This window comes from Dromaius novaehollandiae, chromosome 6 (genome assembly GCF_036370855.1).
Source record: "Dromaius novaehollandiae isolate bDroNov1 chromosome 6, bDroNov1.hap1, whole genome shotgun sequence".
Lineage (NCBI taxonomy): Eukaryota > Metazoa > Chordata > Aves > Casuariiformes > Dromaiidae > Dromaius > Dromaius novaehollandiae.
In genome coordinates this window covers 46135562-46159234 of record NC_088103.1, presented here as the reverse complement: position 1 = coordinate 46159234, position 23673 = coordinate 46135562, and the positions used below count along the sequence as shown (strand labels likewise).

At 37.1% G+C, this 23673-nt stretch overlaps 1 non-coding gene across 1 annotated transcript in view; it reads right to left on the bottom strand.

Moving 5' to 3' along the window:
- LOC112992672 (uncharacterized) overlaps positions 1 to 23673 on the bottom strand; it is a 33843-nt gene that overhangs the window by 2649 nt on the left and 7521 nt on the right. The window contains exons 3-9 of the transcript XR_010389800.1: positions 13209 to 13384; positions 11132 to 11255; positions 7314 to 7396; positions 6908 to 6971; positions 5538 to 5608; positions 3449 to 3599; positions 1749 to 1814 (exon numbers count right to left, since the gene is read on the bottom strand). This is a non-coding gene — a transcript (uncharacterized LOC112992672). The remainder of the gene's footprint in view (positions 1 to 1748; positions 1815 to 3448; positions 3600 to 5537; positions 5609 to 6907; positions 6972 to 7313; positions 7397 to 11131; positions 11256 to 13208; positions 13385 to 23673) is intronic.

Here is a 23673-nt window from a genome sequence, read left to right as displayed (position 1 = left end):
TTCCACTTTTGGGCACAGGGACCCCTACCCATCTCCTGCGGGTGGGCGCACTGTAGCATCCCCGTAATACTTGCGCTAAGCGTCCAAGTGCAGTGTCCCTCCCGTGCCGCCCCAAGGGCACTAAGGACCATGCCCAGGCAGCTCAGTTCTCTTCAAGGCAGTTCGGTCCATTCTTCGTCCTTCCCCATCCAGAGTTCCCTTTCTTCGCTTCTTCCCTCTTAATCAATTTTGGGTCTTTTCCTGTCATTCAGTCCTCCTTTTTGTTGTATCCTCTTCGAGCTCTGCTGTCTTTTTGACAGACTTATGGCTCCCCTGGCCGATTTTATGTAAATCCTCTAGATAAATGAGCTGCTTCTTTCCTTCTTACTGCAGCCAGGCCTGTCTTTCGAGCATGAACTTTGTTTTTCCAAGGCACATCGATTCAAGTCACTCCTGTGACAGCACTGTGCCTGGCTCAGATGGGCACACTTAGTATTTCTGTAAGTGAGCAGAGCCCCAGGTCCCCTCGAAGCACACTGTGCGTGTAGCTCATTTCCCATGCCAGGCCACAGTATAAAGCCAGATCCCAGATTTACTACTGGGCTAAATCCACAGGGTCAGCCTAGTGCAGCAACGCAGGTTTTGCTGTGGCACGGTTCTCTTGCCAGACCATTTTTTCAGCCATTCAGGCAAATCTCAAACCTGAAGGTGATTACAGAGGAATATCCTATACAAGCATCTTTAAGGAGTCTTTTTTTTTTCTTTGTTTCTAACTTCTGTCATGAAGCTTTGCAACTTAAATGTATCCTAGTAAACTCCAGAAACACTAGCATAAATAACAGGAAAGATAAATGAATGGATTGATTGGAATAGGTGAATTACACTTGCAGTATGCTCACATTTGAGATTTATCTTCTCTGACAGCTTCGACTCTTCTGGACTATTAACGTGGCTTGAGATGTTGTTTCTTCAAGCTGCACCTAAACGCTATTTCAGCACTCACTGTTTATCTCCCCCATCTAGAATGTACTGAAGTTTCTGAAGCTGAAAAAACCCTAAAACTAAAATACTTCTTCCAGAGAGAGGTCTGATTGCTACTGGAACTTTAACTTAACCTTAATCAGTTCTTTTTTTCACCACTTCAGCCAGTGATAATGACTGACCTTCATCTGTGCAAAAAACTTTTTTCTTTCAAAGACAGTACTTTGGCCTGAACCCTGAGTCCAAGTTCTAATTGCTGATCCTTTTATATTGTTTTTTATATGAATAAGGTGTCCTTGAGGGCTCAGTTAGTGCTATTAGAATCTCATCCAAGTAAAGAAATTCACCATCTGACTCCCTGAGAATGGGAATAGCTACAAGCCCTAGACATAAAGAATAAAGACCAAACTTTCTATAGATGTCTATGAAGTAGCCAGAGTGGAAAATCGAGTCATGAGAATTTCTGTCCTGAGTAACAGTTCAGTCACTGGAGCCTTGGAGTGCATTAATATGAGCACAAAACCGGTTCAGCGGTTCTATCAGTGGTGAACAGAGCTCATTTCATCAGATATCAAACAATTTCAATGCCTTCCATACAGAATGTGCCTACTCCTAGCACTGAGGGCACAAAGATGCAACATTAACAAATATTATGGCTCCATGGAAGTTCCAGAGAAGGTGCTGACTTTGGTGGTTTTCCGATCGATACTCATCTCCAGTGGTGGTCTGAAGTCAACCACAGTACAACAAGCAAAGGGGCAAAAGCTTAAAGAAGAAAGGTTACTTACCAGCGCAGTACAGTTCTTGGAGATGTGCTAACTTGCACCTTGCCCTTTCTCTCCAAAGTCTCTTGGCTTTTGAGGAACAAAAAAATATTACTGCCCTTTATACTCTGGAAGCAGAGCATGGAAAAAGACAAGGCTAATGCTTCTTAGCAGCTGCTACTAAACAAAAAGTTTTCCAAACTCTAGCCCTCAAGACATATTCACTCACAGCAGAATATGTCCATTGGCAACGCACCTCAAAGAACTGCGGTTCCTGGTAAGAAACTTTCCTTTTCTCCTCATCTAAAAGTATCAGACCATAAGCATGAAAATCATGTTGTACTGTACCGCACTACAAATTCATTAAGTAACAGAATATACATAGTTTTAGGTGCCTTAACCATTAACTTACTGTTAGAACAAATATCCAGCAGCATTAAAACTATGAAGACAGAAACTCTGATAAACAAGTGATAGCCTAGGCTATCAGGCAGGTGATACCTGGTAATTAATGAAAGTGTTCTCCTCCATGCCACTCTGCAGACCTGGGACTATGCCACCTAGGCTGGCTCTCCATTTGATAGCTTACATCCTCCTACCCTCCCCTAAACACCCTCGACAGCATTTCTCCTGCACCCCAGAAGCTGCCAGCACAGAGTTCCCATATTCCCAGAGGAACCAACAGAGGTTTCCCAAAACCCTATACTCTATAAACAGAATACAGGCTTAAACTCCATCACACAGTGTACAAGTTTTTAGTAACACTTATTAAATCCATATTATCCTGACCACCTTAAGACAACCGTTCGGTAAAATTTAAGCTTCTCCAACACTTATCCTCTTTTCTCCTGCCCCTTGCTCTGTCTGCACTCCTGATGGAGCCTCTATCAATCTGATTTTTCTCAATCTAGGCTTGTTTTACAGGTCATCAATTTAATTTCTCAGTGCTTTACATTCTCTACTATTCTCAATTAGAATAACATTATATCCATCAGTCCCTATCTCTGAATCTTCAACTTTTCATTTAGCCTCCCAGCAGTCTTAAATCAGAGCTTTTGAACACCTTATCAACTGCAACCATGTCGATTAAATTATATCACCCATTTGCTAATATTTACTGAGCCATTACTAAATATGTCCAATTTTGTTTGCTAATGCAAGGTTGTGCCTCTCTATGGTGTGAAACCAAAAGCAGGCAATCCTGCCCATCTCCATCTTTATGGAAGCCTGTAAATAAAACAAAATGCTGTATTTTTACTAAAGCTACAAAACTTTCAATTTTGGGCAAGGAAGGTTCCCTATCATATCCTCTATCCCCTACTAATAACAGAATTTTCCTTATTCCTTGTTCCCTATTGAGGAATTATTATTTCTAATTAATGAAATACAGCTAAAAAGGAGAGGTCCAATAACAAAAAGACTCCAGGGAAAGCACCACCATCCTAATGTCTGAGAGGGTACTCTATTTGCTCGTATCACATTCGTATTTGTCAGCACAAATGCACCCTAATTCTTCATTCAGTTTTACAGTTCTTTAGTCTTGGGAACCTACGTCCCTGCCATCATCCTTTCAGGCAAAGAAGTTTCCACTCAGCAGCAAGGCTCCTTCGCCCAAAGGCTTCCAAAATCTGCCAACGCCGGACTGGCGTGAGTCTGAAAGATCGACCTCTTTAGATTTAGGACAATGGTGTCTTCTCAGTGAAACGTATAGATAAAGCACCTACCTTACAGGCATCATTCATCATCCTTTCAGCAACATCACAGCGTCCTCCATCTACAGCCTAATGCAAAGCTGTACAGTCTCCCAGATCTCTGGCTTTCCAAGAAGCGCCTTGTGATTTCAGATATTTAACAATATCCAGGTGACCAGCAAAACTGTAGCATTAAAAATACAGAAGAAATTAACCTGCTTTGAAAACAGGACATCATTATCACTACTCAAGATTTTAAGGGTGTTCACTACCATGCAAGTTTCTGACAAGTAAGAGTGAAAATGTGCCAATGGTAACCTAACCCTATAATACGTAAAAGAGTTGAAAATGCTTGGCCTTGCACAGACAAGGCATAAGATTGTCATTACACTTTTAAATTCTGATGTGCTCCTAAGAGCTTTCCGAAACCTTTTAAAGGGTCACCCCAGTTCAAAGAACAGTAAGATAGTGCACAGCAGCATCAAATCTGACTGGCGCGCAATCGGTCTACAGCAATGTCTCAGGGGCTATAATTAACAAAACTGTAGGGATCTCTCGATTTCCGAGTCTTCAGTTCAGTGCTTGGCCAAATAAAATTGCTGCGTCAACCACTGCAAAACCAAAAATGTCAGTTTTCAATAGTAGAAGTTTTCTGTTTATTTTTAAATGAGAAATAATGTATACTTATGACAGTGCTTTTATGAGTACTAGGACATATTTATCCCACTAGTAAGCAGACCAACTGCCACAGAAATTAAGAGACTACACTATCATTAATTTCACCTAAAAAGGCTCGCTGTCTTTGCTATAGCAAAGTATAATATTATTCAAAATACAATGTATTATACTGGCTTATCCTATCACTACAATAATATTTCTACACTATATCAATATATTTACCAAATACATAGTAAAGAATATAAATAAAGCAAATTAAGCTGTAAGCAGAATGTGAGTGCGATCACTGTTCATCATCTTCAGTCAGCTGTAGATCACAGTCCAGCTGACGCTGCAGTGAAATGGATTTGGAGGAAGAACTACTGGATAATCAAGTGGAAAGCACGTTGAAAGCATGTCATGTACCCCATTTAAACAAGCTGGGTAAACGGGTAAATGCAACTCAGAATTCAGGTAATTAGTCTAAAACCGCTATTCTAGCTAGAGAGAGTAACTATCCTGTTCTACAACACACTGTATCCACTGAATGTGCACTTGTACACTGATTTAGGTAGAAAACCTTAAATACTTCCTAACTCAGAAAGCTTCCAAACCCTGGGCCCTTGGTCCCAAATGTGTACTTTAACAGAGACGAAAACAAGACAACGCATTTCTTTCAAGCAAAGACAGTAAATCAAAATCCAGAATAAAGACTACAGACTTTGGGACTATATGTATAAGAAAGCATATATGAAATAGTGAGCCTACCTGCTTCTGAACTATTTTAAGCGGTACAGGAACAATCACGAAAGAAACCATGCAACACTATTCCCTCCTGCACAATTTATCAAAATACCATGCAGAACGGCACGGCTAGATGTGGGACTTAAAACTGACCAGTAAGACCAGCACTGTTTAGCAACATAATGGGGATATCAACAACTTCCACAGAAGGTAGCTGACAGATATACTTCAAGGGCAAGACCTATGTCGAATTACAGAAGCTGGCTGGCTGTCCCACCAGATAAGGAAATACGACAACAGTGAAAGAACATGTGCAGAAGTAACTTTCTAAAGAGTACCAAGCTACAGCTAAGAGAAATAACTTATGCAGAGGGATCCCAGAGAAGTAAAAGCCAAGACAGTTAATAAAAATCATGAGAAGAATGCAGGCTTTAAGTACAGGGTTCCTGGAGGCTAACAACAATTTTACCACCCTTCTGCAAGAACATCAGTTTATGATTGCCAACCATTGCAGTTGAATAGGTGTCAAACAATACAGCAATCAGGACACAGTATTTTTTATGGATTTAGAGAGTGTATAAGAAACAACCAATCCCAAAAGAAGTATTTACACTGAGGTGCTGTAATTAAAGCCATTGAGCTAGATAGCTGATGCCCTTCTGCAGACAAGACAGACATGGCATTTCATAATAACCGAGTAATTAAAGACAAAATTACCCACCTACAGAACAGTAGACCAAAAATGACATTATTTGGATGTTACCATCCAGTCTACAGAAAATTCCTTAAACTCTGTAAATGAAGAACAATGCACAATGTAAATTAATTTAATTCAGAGCCACCTGCCTTTTTCTTATGAATTATGCTTTGGAAATAGTGCTTCCTCATATCCAGTAAACTGGTCTCACCTACCATAAATATCTAACCACAGTTCTCTAATCCTTGAATAAAAGGGACCTAAAAAATTGGCCTACAACCAGACAGAAACAGGCATTTCACTATACATTGGATTTTCAGTGAAAACAGCATTTTACCATTCTCTGAAAATAATACAAAATAATCAGTAGAACACGTAGCATATTGTATGAGACGGTGGTACCTGAGCGATGCAATTCAAGAAGAACATTTTGGATGCAACCTTCACTCCCCAGATTAGAAAACATATGCTAACACTCTTTGCTTCTGAATAAGGAGAGATAAATTTCCTTCATACAGCTCCATCACAAAACGTACCTGGAGCAGAGAGCTCCAAAAGACACAGGAAAAGACGCCTGCTGATTATCTATCAATGCTCCCCTTGTTGTACAGCAGTCTGCTGGAGATGCAACTGGGGACAGGCTCTTTTTTAAATAAAGATATCAATGCTGTTTGATTCCTTTCTTTCCAAATCTAAGGGTAAGTGCATAGATTGGTAAAAGGGGAAAAAACACTATTGGCCAGAGCCAGGTACGTACAGACGTTTGTGCATACATAGAGAACACACGCAGCATAAGTATTCTCTCTTTAGATTTCTTCAGAAAGACACCACTTCTGACCTACAACATTCAGCGCTCAGAACTGAGGCAAAAGGGGATTAACAAAGACTCCCGCTTTCCGGAATAATATGGACATGAAGCTCCAGACATGCAGTTTTGCTATATATGCCTATGGGATTGTGTGTTGTTACCCCTCAGCTGCTCGATCCCACTTCTCTAGTTGAAAATTGCCATCCCCTCAGGACAGTCGGCAAGCAAACTCTAACCTACTTTTGATGCAAGTTCAACCAGCTCAAACCACATTCACTGAAGATTTAACTAAGTGCATTACTCACACTGAAGCAGATGAGAACTTGCACAATCTCATCCATGGGCTAAAAGAATGGTAACAGCAAAATCTGGAAAATATTCTACATCCCAAGTCAAAAATTAAGATTTTTGCAACTGTGATCCAAAATAGACTATAAATAACAATCTTCAGCTATGTAAGCATAATGACATATTAAAATATATCATATGTTTTAATATATGATATCACTATAAGTATAGCTATATGTTGCAATATTGATGTTATATAGTCTCTATATATCATAAAGTAAATATATTCACACTGTACCTTTTTTGCCCTGCTATTCTTCTGATGTACATCTGTTCCTTTTTACATGAATATTTTCACAGGTCTAAGATAAAACATAGAGCCATTAAAAAACCTTTTGATATGTTTTCACTAAAATGGATATTGAAAAAAATTGTTTATGCTAGATTTGCATATGGATCATATTCTTGATAGCTTTTTAGAATGTTTAAAAGCCATGTTATTTAAAGATTTTTCTTCATTAAAAATGGATTCAGAAGTAAAAAGATTACTGTGATTATAATCTTTAATAATGAAATTGTTAGATTAAAATTATACGGTACGTATTCTTCCCCAGTGTACCTTGATCTTTTATTTTGATCCGAATACAGGAAGGAAAGAAAAAAAATCAAATCCTGTTGGATGAGATAAAGGAAGGCAGTAATACCTGTCATGTCTTTTGTGAGAAGCAATCATCAGAGCAGTAAAGCCCAATTTATCAGGAATGTCTACCTTCCCAGGTCTTACAAACTAAAAGGGAAAAAAAAGAAAGAAATTTTACCAAACAAATATTGGCAGAGGGCAACTACTTATATAATGATTTTAAATACTCTAATCATCCATTAATTTTATCAGTTGTATGAGAGAAAATGATTACCGAATACATTTTAGATAATATTTGCAAATGTAACCGCTCAGTCTGATATAAAAGTATGTATAGTCTCTCAGAACACACTGATAATTCAATTTTGAAAGAGTACAATAGGATGTTATTTGTAGTACAAAATGGACAAATTCATTTTAGTAGCATAGTATTAACCTACTACTGGTAAATGGTTAGTTTTCATATTTCACAAAGCAGCGTTCTGATATTTTATAACTTCCAGTTTACCAACTCAAGCAACAGAAACCATACCATGATTTACAATTAGGTATGTTTCATGTAGTATATTACTCAAAGTTGTTATAAGAACTGATATCATTAATATGACAAAATATTTCAGATAACTGCCTTCCTTGGAGACTTTGTAATGGCTTCCAAGTCTGTCTTAAAAATATCTTCTAAAAGAGACAAAATATGATCAAATGAAGTTTTTGTGTCCTTTTGCTTGCCAATGCATTTTAAATTCTTATTAAAATAAAAAACAGAGCTTTTATGTGAACTTTGAATTTTCATAGTTCCTGATGTGTTTGTTAGCTATGAAACCCAAAAATATTTTTCAGATAAACACATAATTCTGGAAAAGTCCCAGAGTCATCTAGAGAGACACCTAACTCAGCCACTCCATGAGGCAGGAGGATAAATAAGGACAGCAAAGACTCACAGAAACAAGCTGCAAAACGCAAATATAAAGAACAAACCTAGAGGCAAGGACAAAACGAAAGATAACAAGAACACAACTGAGCAAAGGAATAGTGCTTAGCTGCTAAAGTTGCTTACAAGGGGGATGAAAAGAAGAGGAGACACAAAAGGGAACAAGACAAAGAAGGAGAAAAAGAGTATGCAAGAATAGAAAATAAAGACAAAGAAACAACTCAAAATTTTGTCATGCTAAATTTAATTCATGTATTTTACTATGTTGCTATACTTCCGTGGAAAACGTGTCATGGCTCTCACATGGATAGACTGTGATATTGAGCCACAAGCTGATCTTAGAGCAGGATAAAGCAACGACGGCCTACCAAGGCAGAACGGCTCAACAAATACGCCTAGTAAAAATCCCCAGAGAAAACACACTCGAGTTAGAACATGGGAAATTCTGACTCAATATAAGGAAGCAATTCTTTTTTTTTTTTTTTTTTTTTTTTTTTTTTTTTTTTTTTTAAACCATGAGGCAGTCAAACACTGGGACAGGGGCCCAGAGAGGCCGTGGGATCTCCATCCCTGGAGAGAGTCAAAACTCAACCGAACAAGGCCTTGAGCAACCTGCTCTAACCAGATCTGACCTGAGCAGAGGGCTGGACTAGCTGACCTCTGGAGGTCCCTTTCAGCCCATGAGAGTCTATGGTTCTAGACGTGAATCTTTTTTTCCAGAGTGGAAAACCTTCACTATTTGGTATAATTTTTAACAAGAAATTAATCTTTAACCTAGGCAGATTACATATGCCTTCCCCTCGGTTTCATATGAGAGATCTGACCTTTCACAGCAAATGTGCTTATTAGATGAAAAAATGAATCTGTGAGGATGAAGGCCACACATTTGTCTTTTGAAATAAATCCTACGTATATTATCGGAGCTGTTTAGTTGCAAATGTTCGGGGAGCCATACTGCATGGTGGTAACACCTTTATTTACAGAATTTAAGGCTCCACTGAAAGCAGTGAATAAATGATGAGATCATTGGTGAAGACACTCACCAATTAACAAGCAGCAGCTGTTTGTCTTGTTTTTTAGGGTACAATTGATTAAAATTGCATGCTTCATTTAAGCAGAATTTTCTTGTACTTGACCAAAGCGGGAGAGAAAACTTCTTTCAAATAGAGCAGTTGCTTTTCCCATTTATTAAACCTCTTTCCAATTGAATACAAATTAGAAACCTATTCTGATTTATTGTGTACAATCTGCAGACACTATTTTAATAATCAGAGTTAAAATATTTTTTATGTTAAGCGAAAATAAACTGTAACAAAAAATGGTGCAACAAGTTATACAGGCTTAAACCATACTTCCTTTGCTACTTAGTGCTAGTCTGTGTGTATGTGTGTGTATACGTGTGTATATACACACACATGCATGAATGTTATACATAGGTATATTACATAGTAGAAGATGACATTTTGCTATGAAGATTGCTGGATGTTAGATCAAGCATAGGATTGCTATGACCCAGCATGGTCTAATCTGCAGTGCAATCAACCTAAAGTAAAACTACTTAAAGAGATTTCTGCTTTGTGCCATTATGAAATATAAAAGCTTGAATGCCGTTCAAAAATATGTAGGCAGGGAATAAAAACTGATGATAAGGCACAATAAGACACATTGACTAGAAATTGAAACTAATGAAGTATACACAAAAAAAAAGGCCTACCTTTTAAACTGTATGGGTAATTACTCTCTGGAACAACTTACCTACCACTGTAGCGGATTCTCCACAGTTATTCTAGTTCAGCCATGAACAAGAATTTATGAAGAAAATCCTATGGCTTATGTTACTCCAGAGGTTAGATGCTGGCCATGATGATCTGGACAAGGGGCTTATGTAACTTGTACAGTAATATTTTGCAAGAATAAAATCATTTTAAGCAAACTTGGGTTACTTGAAAAGCTCAAGGTTTATTATAAATGCATGAAGAAATAAGTCTCAACCTCAGAAGATCTACTTGCAGTCAAACGAACCTGCTCAAGTTTACTTTACTACACTAAGTCTCTGAAATATTCCATACATCAATTCTTTAATTACTATGTATTTTAAACATCAACAGCATCTATAAAGACATATTTTCATGTTTCAGGAAAACTCTCTTTCCTTCACTGTGGAAAAGATTCCTCCAATGCCAACTTGGAGTTTTAAGAAAAAAGGTTCACAATAAAATCCTAACTCCCAAAGTCATTCCAGGTATCGTTTTAAAATACGCAGAACTAGACCTTCTGAAAATAAGTTGCCTGATTCCAAGCATAGACTATTCAAGCCTCAGAATGTTTATCACAGAAAAAATATTATTTATTTTTTGCTTCTCTAATGATTTTTATGTTATTCTCATGATACCTGAACATCTGCCATTTACAGAAGTTACTTTCGCCTCTGCTGTTTAAGAACTCCACTTCTATATTTGGTCCTTTCACACTTCAACTGCAATTTTTAATAACTGCAGAAATACAACTTATTCAAGGTAAGCAATTCACTGACTAGATCCTGGACTCCTGAAGAGAAATGCAACTAATGTTCTCAACGAAAATGATTTCTAAGGAAGTCACAGAAAGAGTGTGCATGTCAACAACTTTCATTGACAGATATATTTTTGGTATCATAATCATATTCTTCCTAAACACACAAAATAAGAATATAGCTATGTCAAAAGGATACATACCATTTTATTTTAAAAATTATTTGAGAGAACACTTCAGAGATTATTATAACTACAATTTAATCTGCAGATTAATTTTAGTCCATATTAGTTGAGCTGAGTATTAAATTAAAATTATGTGATATCCCTAATGTCTGCTCAGAAAACACATTACACTTTTTGACCATTTCCATTTTTATCAATTTTTAAATCTATGTAAGGAATTCACTTTACTATAAATTAAAATTCTGTACTACTTACTAGTAGTGGACACAGAGATTACTGGTCTACGAGCACAAACTCCTTTAGGACTAGTGACCTTTAATCAAAATCTGTAGGACATTCTTAGCTCAAAGGCATCTACAAATGCTGTGTAGCAAATCCTCTAAAAAGAAAGGAAATAAATAGTCTCGTATGATCATTCAAATATTCCAGACTTTTTCCAAACATTTCAACACACAGCAAGTGATCGTAAGTGTTTCTAGGGTGTTTTCAAAACATATGCATTATCCCTCAAAATAAAACATCCTTAAGTTTTGCATCACTGCTCCCATACTGATCCATCTGTCAAATCAGGGCGCCAGGATATAATCTATATCAGAACATAATGATTTTTTCAGTGTAAGCTAAGTAATAAATGAAGACCAGAATACAAATGATACAATCACTGCTATTCCAGTTGGAGTAGGGCTTTTTTTCAGTTTTGCTCATGTCCCTGGAGATAAGGTTTCAGCTAAAGAGAGGGAAGTCTTCCTTACACTAGAGTAGCAGTGACTATTTTAGAAGCTATACTAGCACAACTTTTAAAACTGTCCTGTACAGGAAAAAAATAATTTGCAAGTAACCTTAAATTTGCATGTATATTAGCTATCCTCATATGAAAAATGCCAACTATACACAGGAAAAGCCATTTGTACATATAAATACCTCATCTCCAGATATAGTTAAAGCAATATCTGACTCCTGTACATGTCTGAAAAGCACCAAAGAGGTACAAATACATTTTCATTTACAGATTATCTACAAATTTAAATTCTAAAATACTTTTTGCAGGAGTAAATATTTCAGGAGGAGAAGAGCAGATTTTATCATTTTATTTTATAAAATAAGTCTTACGTAACATATTAATCAAATATTTACAAAAATTCTGAAGTCCAGCATACGATACCCGATATTTTACAAAAATACTTCTTCTGAAGAGCTGTTTATTAGAAATGATTTTTATATTTAGATAATTTTGAAAGCTGGATATAGTCAAAGAGGTATTTATGGACTATAAGGAAGCCAACCTGACAAAGCATAAAAGGGTTAGTACTAATACAGTCTAATTCTGCCACCTAGTGATAGCTGATATAAATTTCCTAAAGACATCACTGCATGTGTCAGAAAAAAACACATTCATCTGGAGGAAAAGGATCAAAATGTGTAGCTATGCAATGCAAAAGGCTTCAGAGATGCCAAGAAGGGACTCTAAGGAAAGCCAAACTATACCGTGGTGCGTGTATACTCCCATCCACTCTGCAACTGTTTCATAAACAAGCTGCTAGGTTGCAAATAAAGCTGCATATCAATATACAAAATCAGAAAACAGCAAAAAAGAGAAGGAAATAGAGGAAATATTAAAGCATTAATATTTACATCTATCGTCCTAAATCAGTGATTTTCTTTTTATTCCTTCATACATAAACAAGCAATCTCTGAACTCTAACACCACCACTCTGTATTTATTTCAAAGGAAAGGAAAGCAGAGAGACTCACTACTCATCTTATGAAAATACCTAAAACGTGGATACGGTGTCTAAGCATATATTCTTATGGGAAGTATTGGTTTGTTCCACGTGACTGAAATACTCCAGAATTGTAAAGAGCTTATTTTGAGTACGTAAGCTCTGTAACCTGTCAGTCATAGATACCCAACACATAGGTGGGGTACAAACCAGCCCCAGTGAAGTCGACAGAATTTTGCCCGTTATCCATCCACATACTGACTCTCTATATCAAAGAAATGGCACGGGGCAGATTCGGAACCAGGAAGTCATTTCAGGAAGTTCTGAAATTATTCAGGACTTGGAATGTCCCCTTCCAACAAAAAACAGTTTGCAGCAAGGTAGAAAATATTCTTTGATAATACTTACAGGTAAAATCAGTACTTATTCAAAATGCTTCTAATAAATTAACTTACATGTTAATAATATATTGCAAAACAGTCTATTTTTACTTTTTACTCTTGCAAAAGAGACTTAACTGTTTTTACAGCAAATATTCAGCATTTCAGTCATTCTCAAATTTAAAATGCTTTACAAATTGTAAGATAGTAATACATTAACTTTGCACCTACATATATACGACACTGTACGTATGTTATTTTGGGTCCACTTCTTCAGCTGAATATTTTAACCATTGCTCTGGGGGTACTCTTCCTCCTGTTTTTCCCTCTGGGTTCCAAAGCATCTGAATACTGCAGTGTCACTTCTCCTGCAACTGGAGGACATGGATTATTGTTGATCCTTCTTCCTAAAAATGAACCAATATTTCAACACATTACTTCTGTAATACAGTATGTATAAATATTTTCACGTGATAAAAAGGATTTTGGACATTTAACAGTAAAATTATATTATCTTTTGATTTAGTACTTGTACCTATAATAGCTACTTGGAGAACTGTAAGTACACAAGAAAACTATGCACATATTCTGCATCTTTGTTTAAATAAGGGAATCGACTTTTTAATTCACTATTTGATGGAGAAATAATATCTAAAGTTATTGCACGAGATTACTTTAGAAATCAGGCAATGCTGCCACACTGGTATACTGGACCTAGACATTCAGTTTTAAAATAATCTATATTTCTCACTATAAACTTTTCTATACACACAGAATTCCTCTTACTGAATTTCTTTTCAAAAAATCTGAGATACAACATCTTTCAGAAAACATTCTGGGAAGGCCATATCCGTATAAATATTGCAAAGTTTCCTTTGGAAGTTTCCTTTTACAGAGGCAGTGAAACATTTTTTATTTGGTCAATATGACACACGTCATAAGAGACACGAGAGACAGGCACGTGTGTGCTGATTCAGATTTTCAGTCATATACCTTCCTGAAATCAGTATAAAATGAAAACTGATTTTCAGTTATGTTTTAAAATGCTGCAAGTTATACTTACGGGTTTGAAGTAACTACCAGAAAATGATCAGCATTTTCTGTGAGCTATACTATACTGCCCCATACCGTAATGATACAAATTCTTTTACTTTTAAGCTGGTGAGCCAACATAACTCCTGTTGCCTTTAACAAAAATCACTCATTAGCTATTCTGCCTATGATTCATAAAATTGTGCATTCATTCTACATAAGCCTATTTAGGTTAAATGTCAACTAAAATACTTCTCTTATTAGAAAAGTATCTTACAAAGATATTCTAAACCTGGTATTGGTTAATTATATCTCTTGCTCGTAAAACTTGTATCACTTTAGTACAACATGATAATTACCAAAAGAGGTAGTTTAGATAAAAGGCAACTAGGTTCAGCACCAACAGTAAAGGCTTTTTAACTGGGAAGAACTTCAAAATATTGTGCTTTGCACACTGAAAAGCTTATCTTATCTTTCACACCTTTTCTGAAAATATGTCTTCATTACATACATTTGCGCATGAGGGAGGATTTCTCTTATCTGTACTGATCTAGGACACATCTATTTTTACATATTATGTGTACACAGAGTTTAGCATTAGCATAACTGAGTAGAATACATTGAGTCTGCACCCAAATATTTTTATATCACTAAAGTTGTCAGCTTTGTCCATAAGACTTCATTTTTTTTATAGTGCCAACAGCTCTTTCTGGGTTTTCCTCTACAGAACACGTAACTACAGCTAGATGGTACGAATGCTTCTAGCAAGTTTTTGCATCCCCTCTGTACAAGACACTCCTTTTCAGGGTAGATTCCATTTCTATTTGCAGCATAAATTGTTACAATATTTACAGCTTTTCTCATTAGAAGGGACATAGGTGACTGGCCTGAGCCATGCTGGTAGGTGCCTGTTCTTTTATGATAAAATAGTTTCATTTCCTAATAGAAAAGTTCTCTCTCATTATAAAGCAGTGAAGCACCCTCTAACTTGAAGAACAGCACTTTAAACTTCATATTCCATTATACTTCTCTGCATTGTAAACTACAATTTGCATAGTTTTCACATGCATCCAGTGGAGAACAGTGTATTGGCAAATACAAGACATCAGCACTTATTACCACTTTCAGAAATCCTAAACACCAGAAAAGGAACAATCTCGTACTAGGGGGCCCGAGCTCTTCCTCCAGCTAAGTCCTCTACTCTTCCATTTCATGATTTTCTCTCACTTTGATCTCTGCATCTCTAAGTGGAGAGAAAATACTATATTTGTTGGCAATACTTTATAGTTGAATTAGCTAAATATCTCAGTCTGCTGGATACATTTTAGCAGTAGCAAATACCGTGCTATGACTAGTACTGTACATAAGACAATTCTAATACTAACCACAAAAAAATATTACTATACTTAGCAAAAAAATAGTATTTTAGTATTAAAAATACTAAATCTGTAAAATATTTAAAAATTGTGTCTTTTGACTACAGAAATCACATTTTCCATGGATAGACTTTCCAGAATTTTCTGTACTTTAAACCCACTGAATAATAAGTGTAGGAGAAAGAAGTCAATTTTAGACTTGTTACTCAGCTATTTCTTCTTTCAAACCCTTATCCCTCATCTTGGGTACTCTCCCTTAAGCAGCTTTTGGGACTACAATTCAGATTTTGGCCCTAGGCACAGAGCCCAAGCAAGTTCAGCGTAACGCCGTTGTTCTAGTGCCATCACTGGATATGAGAATTCATACAACAATGGGTGTTTTTTTGAGGGTGTGTGTGTTTTTTTCCCCCTCAGATGATTACATCATCTGGTCCCTGGATTCCCTACCTAAAAACACAAAGCCTGTCTGCATACAGATTTCAATGACAATGATTTTATTGCTTTAGCTATTATTTCTGAAAAGCTTCCCCCCACACACACACTTAGCTTGAACCATACATCTCACTGAACAGTTCAATTAAATATTAAATGAGAGGACACTAAGAGTACAGAATAACAGTAAAGACACTTCAACCATTAAGGGAAGGCAATAGGTAAGAGACTTTTAGAAAATCTCAGTTTCTAATTCAGCCTGTGTCTTGAACATAGTTGCAGCTAATATCATGAAAGCTGGAAAAACATCTAAATTTAAATTGTTACCTTCCCTCAAGCCACCTTCCTAAACTGGAAATACCCAAACAGTAATCAAAATAAATATCAGGCAAAATTTAAATTTATTATTTGCAAAGACATTGCCAAAACTGCTTTCTTATGTTGCTTCTTTTGAGGAAATGCTCAAACACCATGACAATACTTCTCCTTCCATCAAACATGCATTGCTTTTCATTAAGCAGGAAACCACATGTAACAGTTGCTTTATATTAGAAATATTTTAACTACAGGAGAAAGAAGCTAAAAAAAACCCTCACCACATATCTTGGAGAACCCACAGTAAATTTTGCCAACATGCTAATCCTACTCCTTTGCAAAGGATTTCCATACCAGCAGTGAGGCCAAACAACTACAGATATAAATAACAAAGACTATCAAAAGAACTCTTACAAGTAATTTTTGTAGCAGCTGTGGGAAGATTATGGTTTGCCGTTACCTTAACAATCTGAAATGACCTGCAGCATGATTCACCATGGGGAATCACCACCAGGTCTGGGTCATGCTGCAGCAGACCTGCATCAGCTTGTACCCCTCGCCAGAGCCAGGACTGCGATAAGCTGCACCACCCCTTTATAAAAATGTTCTTAATGATTTATTTAATAAAGGTCATGACTGAAAACAACTGAAAAGAAAGTGTAGAAATAATGATTAGGTGAGTTTGAATATTGAATAATTCATTCACAGCTTCATAAATCTGTTTAATTCTTAAAAACAAATGATACAATTTAGTCCATCCAATTATGATGTGCTCATAAAAAAAAAAAAAAATACTACCTGTAAGCACTTACAAAGGGCAAAGATGCTATATTCACTTCCCATTTCAGAGGTTCTTAAAAATAATTAATTACAGTAATTCTTATTCAAGATACCAGATTTTATTAGCAGGATCATATAGCACTTCCTAAGGTATTGCAAAATGTTTCTAATTGTTGTGGTCTGTTTTAGCAGTCTCAAAGGAAAGTGTGAAAGTTCTCTTTCTGGAAACTTTCAGAGCTAAAATGAAATTAAAATGTGAAATTATCTCAGTAGAAACAACATAATTACTGAGAGTGAATATAAAGTAATAAAGTAGGTATTTCTCTTAATCAACATGTAAACTTATACATGCTTTCTTTTACAGAGGGAAATAGAAATTCAAGATCAAGAGATCACTCTGATTATTTAGCATTCACTTTGTCCTTCCATCTGAAAAAATGTAACCAAGTTTGACCCTATATAAAGGCTTCATATACCTTCAGAAAACAACATATATTTCCATAACTCTTTTAACCACAGGTATCTCCCCAATATATTAATAACTTTTTCTGGAAGAAGATTTGGCTTGATTTATATCACTGGCAAAACTCCCATGAAATCCAAAGGCCAAGGATTTAGTTCTGCGTCTGTAATGAAGCAGACGTTCAGACTAAATATCAGCTGTTTACACAATGACAAGCAGGCCTTGCTTTGGCAGACTAGAGTCATGCCAATTCACATGAACTTCACGGACATTTTGGCTTGCATCAGGGCTGTGGGGATAAAGCCAACGAGTGAAGAGCGACTCCATTTAAATTTGAAACAAAACTCCTATTGACCTGATTAGGGTACGAAGTTTTTAACATCCTGGGCAAAATTAATCCAAACTAATGAAATAGGATTTTCTAGGTCTCAGCTGACACCAACATCATTACAACAGCTCTGTAACGAAACACAGCAGCGACAGTGACCAAACGTAGCTGGAAGGCGCTGAGCTAGAACAGTGGCACATGATAACAGTCTCTCACTGTCAAAACAGAGCAGATTTTTCTTTTCAGAGCGGCCTGGGCCTTGCCAGCTTCCCGTGACAGTCGCTGTGTGAGCGGAGGAAACCAGCCTTGCCGACCCCAGTTCAGCTCAGACAGGACCGCACTGGGCAAAAGGGTTCAACCTCAGCAGGCAAGAGTCAGTCCTTCACACGGGCAAAGCTTTCTGCCCTCCGCCTCCGCTTTCCCTCGCGGTGCCACAGCACTGTGCTTTGCAGTAACGCGCTAGTTGTTTATCGAAGGTGCCCTGTATGTATAACATACCCACATTTTCACATCTCACCCTTCGCTAAGTAAGTTACTAAGCTACAAGTTTTATAAAACTTAGTAAGGGTAAACAAGTACTAATAAATGAAGCTGTTTGGAGTTCACCTACAACAGATCAATAAAATTTGTACTTACAGAAAAACAGCTGTGAAATAATTTTTCCTTTTATATTAAGAAATGAAACATTAACTTTACATACGCTTTTTCTACTCTGCATGAACTAAGACATTAGAAAGCCTATACCTTCAAGAAATGAATAAACCTGTGTAGAGAAGGGCAGGCACCTGTGGCATCAAAGTGTTTTTTTGGAATCTGATGTTTTATTTTATCGGAAAAAAACATGAAAAATACCATCTTCAATTAAATCCTAAAGAGGAGGTTAGAATATTCAACTTGCAATACAGAAAATTAATTCTAGAGTAAAGAGACAGATACTAGTACGACTTTTCTTTCAATAATCATCCATCATAGAGATACCAACTACTCCAAAAGCTGCATGCTTGCGGCTAAAAATTGCAAAGAAAACTGAAGCAATGAATTAGCAAAACAACTGGCCAGCCACTTAGGTTCAGCCTCTGCTGAAACAGCAGATCTGCTCATCTCTTCAGTAACCTCTTCTAGAGTTTAACACGTTTTGATTTTGGGTTACGCGGTTGGAAGAACCTGTACAACTCCCACTGCTGTACCACTTTTCTCTCAACTTTTCTTCCAATCTATTCCACCAGCACCAGTAAAACCAGTGCTTCCTTTGCTTCTCAGACTCTTTGGGTTAAATTGTGTCTCCTCTTCAGCAACAGCAAAACCCTGAACGAAAGGTCTGCCTTCCACTCGATCCCTTGTCTTTTGCCTGCAAAGCCATCATGACCGCTAGCTACCACTATCTGTAGATGCAAGTGCTTCACCTGGTTGGTCTGCCGTTACATTGCACACCTTTCCCTTTCACTGCTCCACTTCCCTTCCACACCTGCCAATTTACCCCCTCAGAATCGAGAAATTCACGTTTCAGGGCTTAAAAGTATTTCTGCCTTCTCGTTCACGGAAAAATACAACCACACCACTAACATTTGCACAAACACAGTTCCCAATTTCTTCTAAGATACTTTCCAGAGAAAATTTTTCATCTGTTTATAAAGCAAAAAAAAACCCCTCTCTGCCAGACAGCCTGATGTTTCTCTGTTCCTTTCGCCGCTACACCACCAGCCCCACCAGACATTCTGGCCCCTACCCAAACTCCTTGTCTGTAGTTCCTGTCATTTGGAACAAACTGCGTTAATACCGTCTAGCTGACTCGTCATCTCATTTCAAATCCAAGTTCAAAAAAATCCCTTACTCTCTTCCCTAAGAGTTACCTCAATTTCTTCCTCCTGCTGTTCCTGCGCTGGAAAGTGTTAAGGCCACAGTATGCATGAATATTATATTAATTGTAATAATTAATTATATTAATGACTTCAAAAGAAAATGCTGATCTTGCTTTTTCAAGACGAATAGAAAGCGGATGAAGATATCTCATGACATAAAACTTAACAAACCACTAGTAAATTAGAATAAAATTCTGTTTAGACCTTCTAACATCTTTCTTCTTCAGATGTCCTGATATTTAAATAATACTTAAAGCTGTTCCCTAAAACAGCTTAGGAAAAAATACATACTTTTGAAAGTTACATATAGCTACTATTTTGCTTCTCATATCATCATTCCAATGAAGGGTAGACAAATAGATTTGATGCCTGGCTGACAGGTTTTGGGACAATGTTATAACACAGCTATACTACGGCTGATGAGATATCCAATTGTTTTATTAAGCAAATGCTGGTTGTATGCATGTTATGAACATTACTGCAGTGATAAATATGAAAGTATACAAAAAAACACGTTCTGAGACAGTTTTTTTTTTTTTTTTAATTATGCAAGTAAGAGGCATTGAGCCTGTGTCCCAGCCAAACCAGTTCAGCCAGCCAGAAGTCCATTGCTGGAGATGGCTCAGGGGACCCAGTTCTAGCAACACATTCCCAACCCTTTTCCTCACCTCTTCTCTTGCCGCCTCCCAGTCAAGGAACTGAGCATGTTTAGTAAATTCAGCACAACCCAAGAAGCTCTCTGTTTCCTCAGCAGGTATAATAACCTCAGCATTTCTGGGAACCTAACGCCTATTACTGGAGATGGACAAAATGCCAATTATTTCCAGAAGTACTATTTAGGCTTAAATGGTACATAAACATGTCTGATTTGATAGGTTACAGGATACTGATTTGGCATTGGGGAAAAAGTTGAACAAAAATTGAATCTGTATAGTTAATTTATTTTTTCTCCTTTTAAAAATAAAACCTACTTAAACTTCATGTGAATTTATTGTAACCTATATTACACTCTAAACTCACTATAATTCATTGGTAAAAATAATAAGCAAGCAGTTTGTATTTGTTGTCACTATTGAATGGAGCAAAGTCACTGCACTGTACCCAGAGCCTGCTGAAATGGCAGAACAGTTTTTGACCATTAAACCCTCCAAGTGCAAAAAGAATATTTTCTTGATTTGAATCTAATTCAGGATAATAAATATCTCATTCAAAGTTGGAGGAGTGACGAAAAAAAGTCACTTGCTGAAGGAGAGGGAAGGTCTTACCAAAAAAATCCTATGAAGAAAATGTAGGCAGAAGCCAAAATGTAACACCCTTAAAATCCTGTAGGATATGCTAACCTGAAACCATCCTCTAAAGTCACTACCTGTAATGCCAGACTGCCTTTTCTTAATAACTCTGACTGGAATTTTAGAATGTTTTTTTTTCTTCATTAATTTCAATACTATTGAATATGTAAAACAATTACATTGTGATTTTTAATTGAATTCCAATTTCCATCCACAAGAAAAATCATCTAACAAGAAGTGTCATTCACAGTTGTAACCTAATAAATTTGAAGAACCTCAAGAACATGCAAGCTTAGGGATGCCATATGGTACCCTTTCAGCTAGAAAAATAATCTAGGATCTGCTTAGCTGAACAAGCAACTCCTAGTAGTGATGGGATGGATGCAAACACAGTGTCAGCCAGGGTCTCTGCATTCTTTTTATTATTATGACTCTGACAGCGTGATACACAGACATCTCAGCAGGCCCTACAGTAATCAGGACAAATCCAGCAGCACTGATTCCATAGGCACTGTGCTGAGTCTCACAGGCTCATTCAGTATTGAGGAACCAGTGACTTAAATCTAGATTCTTTTCCTTAAACCACTTTGTTCTAAACCAATCTATCCCTAATTGTCAGTACTTTTAAGAGCAGTAATACAGCACTAATAACATTTTATCAGCCAACAAAACCTTAAGTGGAAATTAACACAAAAAAACTGTGACTCTTCTGTACAACAACACGGAAGTGTATTTATATGAGAGAAATTCTCTGTTTTAGTATTAGCTTACTCAATAAAGAGTAATATAGTTACAGCATAACCAAAGCTAAATGTTGCTGTCACTAGGCCAATAGAGAAGCTAACACAGTGTTCAAATGAAAGGGATTTTTTCAACGTTTGTTTGCTGTCTCTTGGCCAGGCACCAAACTTCTATATTCATATGAGTATAAAAAGCAACCAAAAACATTCCTGCAGAGACTATTAAACTGCCATTTTTTAGTAACAAGACTCCATAAATCACAGTCATGTTCTTCTTTTGAGCCTGGGAAGCTCCATCCTCAGGACATATGAGTGTTTGGGGTTCAGACAGATGACAGCTCATTTAGACCCTGATCCAAAGCACAGTGAAGCCAGCGGGCTTTATACGAGGCACACAGACAGAAATATGTTACCAAGCATAAATCTTTTTATGTTAAAACGGATAATTAGCAAGGTCTTCAGGACAAATGTAAATCAAGATTAGGAACAGCTCCCCACTCTCAGGGATTCTGGCTGCAAAGAGGCAGTTCCATGTCTCGGTACTGACACGCGCAGCAGTGCTGGAGGGTTTTGGCATCAAAAAGATTTTGTGGTGGAAAGTAGGATGGAAAGAGGGACTGTTCTTGATGCCATGTTCTAGTACTCATCTAACAAGAATAAACTACAATATTGCTTTCTAAAAATGTAATATACTCAACATCCATATTTCATAGGCTTTGTTTGCTTCATTGTAAACCAAATTTAATCCAAAACCCTTTATTCAAACAACATTCTTTGGGAAAAGGAAGTGACACCCTTAAATTTCCATTGCTATTGCAAATTATTGCAGTCAAAATGGAAGAAAATGGAAGAAAAAAGAAAGAACACTGTAATACTTTTGAGATTACAAATTCACATTCTCTGTAATTTATGCTCAAAAAAATTCTCCCCCTCTCAAAGATTTAACAGCACAGCTGCAAAGAGTACCTATATATTAATAAAGCTTCACTAAAGATACAGAATATGTTATGTGGTATTTACTGCTTTGCTACAACACATTATCATAAGCACTTACACAATAGCATACAATTTAAATCAATAGCAAAGTTCTCATTAATGTCTTTTGGAAGCAGCTTACACCCTACTTTACGAGAACACTCAACTGCAGAGGGTGTTTCTGTCATTTATTAGAATTAATTAAATTCCACTGTAGAATGCTAAAAAGTATATCTTGTAAATCCTTAAGGGCCTGCTACAAAGACAGCAGTCAGATGTGACGATCAAGAAGCCTTATCAGAAAGGCGCAATCCAAGGGGAAGATGCTCCTGCCCAGTGGCAAGGCCAAAGCCAAGAACAAGCGAGGCCGTACTACAAGCGGCATTCGGCAGACTGGTCAAGAGCAGGACTCAGGGCTGGAGTGACGGGGCCCTGGTCAGAACAGATGGACATCGTGAGATGGAAATCAAAGACGCAAGATCAGAAACCAACACTCCGCAAAAAAACCGGCAGAGCTATGGCAACGACGCCACTGCTTGGATGCCAACAAGCAACTGCTTGGATGTCCTAATTTGCAAAGGCAACCTTCAATCGTGCTCCTAAGCCAGCCCTTCTCTGGCTGCAGTTCTGAGGCTCCTTGCTTGCCAGAGAAGCTGGCTGCAGCTGGCAGCAGTGGGACTGATGCTCCAGGGAGAGGCTCAAAGTAATCAGTCAGACACCTGGCTGCAGATCATGATGTGCTTTTACATGCCCCATTTTAGCAAAGATAAATAACACAAACCAGTTGGCAGCCTGCTCTGTTAAAACACTCATTATCACGAGAGGAATATTAGTTATATAATACTTGGTTTTCAAAGAGCAAACGTTCTTAATTTGGTAACGTGTTTAAATTCACTCTCTTCCTTTAAAGGTACAAAAAATTAAAAAACAAACAAATTGCTGAGCTACAACCAGAAATTCAGATTTGTTCAATGAACCAGACAACATTGCTGCCCCAATTTTTACATTTTGAAGAGAGTAAGTCCATACTGAAATTGAGGAAAGTAGAAAGCACATACTACTGCTGCTGCTCATATGAAAAATGAGCAAAATGCAGGACAATTCACC